Genomic DNA, 9,316 nt, shown 5'->3' with positions numbered 1-9,316 from the left:
GAGTTGATTAAAATGAAGTATTCAAACCACGCTACAGTTATTTTTCACCACAATTACAAAGTAGAAAAAAGACATAATTTTTCAGAATTTTGGGGACCTTTTTTGGGAAGAAGAAATTGGCAAGTTATAAGCGCTAAATCTGTCTATAAACTAAAACGTGCTGTGCGTGGCATGACGAAGCCCGCAGGGCACAGCATTATGAGCACAGCAGCTTGCATAAACTGCCGCCGGTGTCCTAACTTCTCTAGCTTTTCCAAGACTTTCTGCCCTGTCACTATACAAGAACTGTAATACTGTGATTTTCTGCATATTTCATTTTATTCTGGAAAGGAGCCGTTCATTCAGGTACGAGGGAACCATCTGAACTCATTTAACCACTAATCAAACTTCACTTGTTTTTAAGGTGAGCACTGTTTTAACTGTCAAACATTCACACAATGTAGTTTGACATATACACTATATTGCCAAAAGTATTCGCTCACCCATCCAAATAATTGAATTCAGGTGTTCCAATCACTTCCATGGACACAGGTGTATAAAATGAAGCACCTAGGCATGCAGACTGCTTCTACAAACATTTGTGAAAGAATGGGCCGCTCTCAGGAGCTCAGTGAATTCCAACGTGGTACTGTGATAGGATGCCACCTGTGCAACAAGTCCAGTCGTGAAATTTCCTCGCTACTAAATATTCCACAGTCAACTGTCAGTGGTATTATAACAAAGTGGAAGCGATTGGGAATGACAGCAACTCAGCCACGAAGTGGTAGGCCACGTAAAATGACAGAGCGGGGTCAGCGGATGCTGAGGCGCATAGTGCGCAGAGGTCGCCAACTTTCTGCAGGGTCAATCACTACAGACCTCCAAAGTTCATGTGGCCTTCAGATTAGCTCAAGAACAGTGCGTAGAGGGCTTCATGGAATGGGTTTCCATGGCCGAGCAGCTGCATCCAAGCCATACATCACCAAGTGCAATGCAAAGCGTCGGATGCAGTGGTGTAAAGCACGCTGCCACTGGACTCTAGAGCAGTGGAGACGCGTTCTCTGGAGTGACGAATCACGCTTCTCCATCTGGCAATCTGATGGATGAGTCTGGGTTTGGCGGTTGCCAGGAGAACGGTACTTGTCTGACTGCATTGTGCCAACTGTGAAGTTTGGTGGAGGGGGATTATGGTGTGGGGTTGTTTTTCAGGAGCTGGGCTTGGCCCCTTAGTTCCAGTGAAAGGAACTCTGAATGCTTCAGCATACCAAGAGATTTTGGACAATTCCATGCTCCCAACTTTGTGGGAACAATTTGGGGATGGCCCCTTCCTGTTCCAACATGACTGCACACCAGTGCACAAAGCAAGGTCCATAAAGACATGGATGAGTGAGTTTGGTGTGGAAGAACTTGACTGGCCTGCACAGAGTCCTGACCTCAACCCGATAGAGCACCTTTGGGATGAATTAGAGCGAAGACTGCGAGCCAAGCCTTCTCGTCCAACATCAGTGTCTGACCTCACAAATGCGCTTCTAGAAGAATGGTCAAAAATTCCCATAAACACACTCCTAAACCTTGTGGAAAGCATTCCCAGAAGAGTTGAAGCTGTTATAGCTGCAAAGGGTGGGCCGACGTCATATTAAACCCTATGGATTAAGAATGGGATGTCACTTAAGTTCATATGCGTCTAAAGGCAGATGAGCGAATACTTTTGGCAATATAGTGTATGTGGGGGTATCTTGTTTACTTGTTACTATATGTCTAAAACAAACTTTTTAAATACCTTAAAAAGATACAGTTCCAATAGTGTCAGAAAATAATGGTGACATTTAAAAAAATATCCCCGAAATTCAAAATATGAGGGCAAAAATTGCCCATGCAACGAGTTCCCTTGTTTTATTAATAATATCTGATATAGTTACAATTACATACATTGCGATCTTCTTTTGACTTTTCACTGAACATAATTTTTTTCCCCACCGTACGGTTCCTCGCACCATCGTGCGCACAGATGGGCTCTCCGCTTATATCAATCTGCATCACTTCGGTATTGTACTCCTGCATTAAATTCCGTAACCGTAAACTGTCCTAGCAGGTAACACTCTCGCTCACGGTACTGTACTGTACTTCCCTGCCCTGTGCTGCTGTTTATCTGTCTGAAAAGCCTCACCTGCTTGAGGCCAAAAGTGCGCAAGGGATGGATGTTATATACAGAAGGTATGAGAAATCACAAAACATAATGTAACCAAATGCTACAATTTACTTAATAATAATTTCTCAATATGTTAAATAACCATAATGTTAATTAAGACTTTATTATTACAACTGTAATGCAATCATACATATGTAGAACAACCACTTTTAGTGTTTGAATCAATCACATCTCTCACTAAACTCTGTGAAATTTTTGCCATATTTTATTCAGTTGGCATGTAGGAGTTGATAACAGTTTGCTTAATAATCTCATTCCATATTTAGATAACTGCTGCAGTATCATAGAGGATACATTTTCTATATGATATCACATTATATTAGTTTTGTACAGTATGTTAACTTAATAGCCAAAACACTTGGACATACGTGAATGAGAATAAACCTGAAATAGGAATATGTTTCAGTCACAATGCACATTATGTACTTTAGAGTCTATTTAGAGACATTTAGAATGTTACAAATGGCTATTTCTATTTAAATAAATGTGTTATTCTTAAAATTTTCTGTTTGTCCAAGAATCCTCTTGCAGCAATGCAGGTCTTTGGCATTTAGAAGCTGCTATAGGACCTGTGAGGAGTCTGTTTCTCAAACTAGAGACTGTGATTAACTCTTTTTTTTTTTTTTTGTGCACCTGGGCCATCCACTTCCCCCTCTATCCTGGTAAGAGATTATTATAATTTTTTTCAAAACAGTAATGCATGGAATTGCATTAAGCTCTCTAAAACATTAGACTTTAGAAGGAAATAGAATTTCAGGAGAAATGTGTTTCTTTCTGCCAATTTTTTAAAACCAAAATTTGACTTGCAAGTGTAAAGCAACTTGTAAGAACTCAATACCTCACCAAATGGGGAAAAAGCCCCACTGTACTGTTATTTCCGCATGGTAGCGCAACCATTTTCAGTTGTTCAAAACATAAGAAAATTTTCTTGAGTACCAAATTAGCAGTTTAGAATGCTTTTGTGAGGAAAAGGTGACACAGTATATGTTTACCATCACGGATAAAGAAAACATTCAATAAATACCACTTAAAACAATTATTTCAAACCGTAATAATAATTTGCAATTCATGGTTTTGGCAGTATTTTTGATCAATTTAATGCATCCTTGGTGAAAGGAAGCATCATTTTCTTTCAAGCACAAAAAGGTCTTTGTGATCTAAAAATGGAAGTGTATATATTATAAATAATATTATTTTCATTAAGTAACTAGTAACGTAATTACTTGAGTATTTTTTCGACAAACTACTTATTTTCTCTTACTTGAGCCACAATATTTCTCAGTACTTCTGCTTGTACTCAAGTGAATTATTTCTTCAGTAGCAGTACTTTTACTTAAGTAAATAAATCAGTACTCTTTCCACCACTGGTACAATCCAACATAGATTGAACAGTAACACAATGAAATCGATAAATTCCTTATGTATTAAATGCATAACTTGCTGTTGTAAACAATATAATGCTGAATAAGGTAAAATATCATCATCATCTGATAACTTAGATGTGCCTTAAATTTGGCACACCGCAATAACAAACTCAGATGTGAAGCAGTCCTTGTGCCATATAGGTTTGTGCCTCACATGTAAGTCTTTCAAAGGGGTATGTGCAGTGTTTTGTGTGTGCTGTGATGTGTTATTGCCACATTTAATCATTTTAGGGGAGTTGCATTCCACTTTATCCCATCTTTGAGTAGGAATGTTGGGTCCGACTTTCTTTTCTACTTTTGACAAGAGCAGACGATTTAGGATCAGTGCTGGCCCTGCCAATTAAGCACCATTTGCAGCTGCATAGGGCCCCCACAGTCACCAGGGACCCCCTTCCATGGGTTCAGTATAGCCAAATAATTATTTTCAATAAGTGTAAGTATCACTGGGCACACAGCCCAGCTATATTCACGCCAATAATCCAATGGAACCTATAAAAACTATTACAATTATTGTATACTCTTTGAAGAACAGATTTGGAGAGATAAGTATGTGAATTTGACCCTCCTCAGCCTAAGATTTGATGTGGTGACATTAGTAAGACAGCCGGTTCTGACAGTTGTGTGTGTGATCTGGGTTTAAGTCCACCTTTTGCCAATTTCACTATTCTCCCTTTATCAGTCCATGTAAGTGAAGACAGACAGTGGCTATACATGCTGACATCGGAAAGTCTTTTATTTTAAATAAAAATGAACACAAAAAGTATAAAGAAAATGTCTAAAGAGAGTGTGATATAACAGTAAGTAGCCTAAATGCAGTGTTCTCGTTGTAATCGGGGGCTCACTAAATGCTGGGCAGTGCATAGAAGGGGCTCGGATGTGCACACGCATGCCTCTCCCGGTCTGGAACACACTTTTTCCAGTGGCTCTGCATTTCACGGGCCGTCTGAAAGAGAGGGTCATAACGGCAACTCAGTTACCTGTTTCCTGGACCTGAAGAGTCCACTCTAAAGCCACGCTCCGCATTTAAAGACAGCAGTGATGAGGTACCATTTCGTGACACATCAAGTAGGTTTCTTCCCACTGCCACACAATACTACAGACACTAATGTTGTTAGATTATAAACTATTTCATATACACTAGGGTGCAAATAGCCACTATTTACATCAAGTGTAAATGTCATCTACTGTAGCCTACCATACCGTAATTTGGTAATTTAATTCTTTATTATTTATTTCCACATAACTTCATTACTCTTCTTCACTGGGGCTGGGTGTGCTTAGGTAACTTGCTGTTTTAACAGTTGCTAACATAATGCTATTTTCTGAAGACAACCAAAGATTTACCAACCAAAACAGAGTAAAAAGTATGATGAAAATGAACAAAAACGCTCATGACAAATGTTGGAGTCATTAAACCCTAACATTCTCTAATGTCCTGGAGGGGAGGTGTTGCCCTTCCAGCCGTCCTTCTGCCAGGAGGATTTCCCTGCTTCTTTAGACGCTGGGAGAGATGAGGGGAGGGAGAAGGAAAGAGTGAGGGGGAGAGAGAAAAAAAGTGGCTTGTCATCCTCCACCCCTTGGCGGACGACAGCCACTCCTCACCTGGCGGACGACAGCCACTCCTCACCTGGCGGACGACAGCCACTCCTCACCTGGCAGATGGCAGCGAGTCCTTCGTCCCCTGGTGGATGTCAACGGCTCCTCTGCTTCCTGGCGGACAGCAGCGGTTCCTCCGGCTCCCGGCAGACGGCAGCGACTCCTCCATCCCCTGTTGGACGGCAGCGGCGAGGACGCCATGACAGCGTATCCCTCCTCCTTCCCAGGTTTCGGCACCAGTGTAACAAGGCCCTTAATATGGGCAAGGAGGACGCAGGAACCAGCTGACCAGTCAACATAAAACTTTAATCAAACAGAACTCAAACATAACATAAACAGTACAGCGAAACATAGACGCACACACACAGACACATGTATCTCTCTCTCTCTCTCTCCCTCTCTCCCTCACTGGCATCTCTGGCTCATCCTTATCCCCCTCCTGGCTGATTAGGATGATTCAACGTCAGGCATGCGTCCTCACGGCCCGGCCACGCCCTCCTCCTCGTCACAGTGGCATAATATTGATTACCACAAAAATTATTTTGACTTGCCCCTCTTTTTCTTTAAAAAAAAGCTAAAATCTGGGTTACAGTGAGGCTCTTACAATGGAAGTAAATAGTACCATTCAGGAAACATTCAAATTAGAGATGCACTGGTACTCATATCAGACCGATACTGGGGGGTAAATGCTTCTACTTGGTACTAGGGTTTCAAAGGGCCTGAAAATTTCTGGTAAATTTCCAGAAACTTTCCAGAAACTTTCCATGGGAAGTTAAGCTGGGGAATTTTGGAAATATTGGAAAAAACTTGTAAACAGGCTAAATGCTGCTGCATCTTTGTGGCATTCTTAACATAGGTCTTTGCACAGCCTTTCCTTCTACATTGGCTGAGGTGAAATGTATCCACACATCAGATGGTGCACGTGGCATTGTTCTGCAGAATAAGATTTGAAAAAAGCTTGTAAAAAACACTAATGCAATGCCATGCACAGATATATAAATAGTTAGCTAAGCAATTGGAATATTCTGGAATGGTAAAAATATTTTACAATTGATGCTGGACAAATGAATAGAAATAGGCTAGATGAAAAGATGAACACTCCTCAGTCAGCATGCTAAATCAAACTATAACCTCTGTTCTTGTATGATAACAGAAAACTGGCTAGCAGAAGAAACAGCATCACAGTTGAGCTAGCTAGCACCATGATAGCTAGCCTCTTAAATTGTCAATGAAATGGTGTTAGCTAGCTTACATTTAGAATATCTGATATACTGGTTAGCTAGCTACAGTATAAACACATTTTGATTTAGTATTTTCTAGTTAAACTTTAATACCATAGATCAAATATATTTACTCTAATAATATCATCAAAACATACTTGACTGGATGTAGTCCTTGGGCTCAATGCAGTACTGTGACTTCAATATTCCTGCTGTAGTAAGTAGCCTACAGTAAGTAGTGTGCTGTGTGCTTGTGATTGAGGAATGCGCAGGGTAGAATTTCAACTGAATTTGCATTAAATCTGGTTGTTTTAACCAAGGTTATGCTACATTTAAGTTCCCTGTTATAGGCTAACTTGCAATTTAGCAAATTTCCAGTTTATTCCCATTAATTCCCCTATATTCCCATTAATTCCCATATATTCCCGTTAATTCCCATGGAAAGTTTCCAACTTTGAAAATTCCCGGAATTTTGCAACCCTACTTGGTACCAGTGTCATAATTTCATGTTTACGAGCACGAGTACATTAACTTCATGACATGGTTGCACATTTATCTACCTGGTATACATGGGGCTTCTATCATATGCCAGCACACTCTCTCTCTCTTCTCACATTTCAGTCATCCAAGGTTTTTTTTATTTTTTTTTTATGGATAATTTCACGTTTTACATAATTTTAGTTTTTCAAAAACAGCAAGGAAAGAAACAAAACCATTTGAAACTAGCAAATGAGTTTTAATTTCATCCATCTTTTATGTCATATATGTGGCACCTAAACACTGCAACTCCAAAAACCATTTGTGTTTTGTTGCAAAGAAGATGCTGGGAAAAGGAGTTATTTGTCTGTCAATTACCCCAACAAGCACAGGATAAAGCAATCAAATGAACCTTGGACTCTGTCATGCAGGCAAAACACAACAAACCCAGAACAATCAATTAAAAACTAAGGCCAGATTGCCCACTCTGTGAATATCCAGAACAAATATGCATAAAATAGCTCCATAAAAGGAATAGTTCACCCAAAAATGAAAATTCTCTCATCTTTTATTCACTCTTATGTCATCCTGGATGTGTATTACTTTCTTTCTTCCGCAGAACACAAATGAAGATTTTTAGATTAATTCCTCAGCTCTTTTGGTCCATACAATGCAAGTGAATGGGTGCCAACATTTTGAAGCTCTAAAAATCACATAGGTCACCATAAAAATAATCCATATGACTCTAGTTGTAAAAACAATGTCTTCAGAAGCAATTTGATAGGTGTGGGTGATAAACAGATCAATATTTTTTTTGTCAGTGTTTACTATAAATTCTTCTCCCTGCTCAGACAACCTACACTTTAACTTTCACTTTAATATTGTTCTTCTTGTGTTTTTGGTGATTCAAATTATTTATGCATATGCAAATTATGCACATTTTCAATGCAAAATATTGATCTGTTTCCAACCCACACCTATTATATAACTTTTGACTCCACTGGAGTCTTATGGATAACTTTTATCCTGCATTTATGTGCTTTTTGGAGCATCACATTTTTGGCACCCATTCACTTGCATTGTATTGACTTAAAAAGCTGAGTTATTCTTATAAAAATATTTGTTTGTGTTCTGCAGAAAGAAAGAAAGTGAAACACATCTGGGATGGCATGAGGGTGAGTAGAATAATAATTATTATTATGCAATAGTTATGAGAATTGACTTAATAAATCCACAGGTTTGTAATAATAAGCTAAAAGTTAATTAGTAGTATTACTATTTATATAAAAATCATAAACATTAAATCATTTAACATTCACTACTGTGTAATTTAACATTATAACCATAAGTAAGATTATTAAACAAATACAAATAAATAAAAACAAATGACCTATGAAAAGCTGTTAAACAATTTTCAGCACTGGGGCATATACAGAATCATTTTGTTGCCACCTCGTCTGACAAACTGAGTGAAGTTTTTTGAATACAACACATTAAACAAAAATAAAACAACAAACACCAAATACTAGCCAGTTGAGAAATCGAAACATCTCCATCACTTCCTCTCTTTGACTTTGGACATTTGACATATTCACACGCTTGAATAGAGCTTGATTAATCTCTTTATATCAGTGCAGTTGGATTAATTCAATGCTGTGATGTGCTCCTGGAAACTTGTTTCATTTTCCCCATGTTTTCTAGATGCAAAGAAAAATCTATTATAACATAACCTGGTATCAGGATTACTAGTCAATCGACAACAAAGATTTTAGTGACTCAAGCTTGAAGTTACTAACCCAAAGGGGTAGACTTGGCTTGAACACTGGGGGGGGGGGGGGGGGGTTACAGTGTACTTGCTTGTTTTATTATTGGGGGGTTTACCTACCCCCATCCCCCCTGGAATCTACGCCCCCGTACTAATCTCCTGGCAGAGAATATCGCAGACCTGGACAAAACTATTGTCGACATTTATTCTTTGTGCTCGCTGAAATAAATGTTTAAAACATAAGTAACAAGGAGATAGGTAAAAAAATAAATAAATAAAATGACAAAATTAATCAACAAATTAATTTATTTCTCTTACTTACCAGGGTAACATCACCCTCAAGCTTTCAGCTCAACCGACTTTCCGTGACCTTTCAAATTTGAAATAAGTTGCTCGAACGTTTTGATCACTTGCGCGAGTTGCACGTCTGTGAGTGCGCTGCTTAAATGTGCCTTTGTGCTATGATAGGAGAGGAAAAACAGAACTACACGCTCAAGTTGTTTGCTGTTTATGATAAGCACATTTTTGCATCTTTTCTTGAATTATGAGTCAAGAATAGACTATACCATAGATTGTATATTAATACTAAGATAAACATGTTGTCTAAAAGAGAAAGGACATTGGATCTGATCATCTGTCATTTATT

The sequence above is a fragment of the Myxocyprinus asiaticus genome, chromosome 32 (genome assembly GCF_019703515.2).
Source record: "Myxocyprinus asiaticus isolate MX2 ecotype Aquarium Trade chromosome 32, UBuf_Myxa_2, whole genome shotgun sequence".
In the NCBI taxonomy this organism is placed as follows: Eukaryota; Metazoa; Chordata; class Actinopteri; order Cypriniformes; family Catostomidae; genus Myxocyprinus; species Myxocyprinus asiaticus.
Note: the sequence above shows the minus strand (reverse complement) of the source record.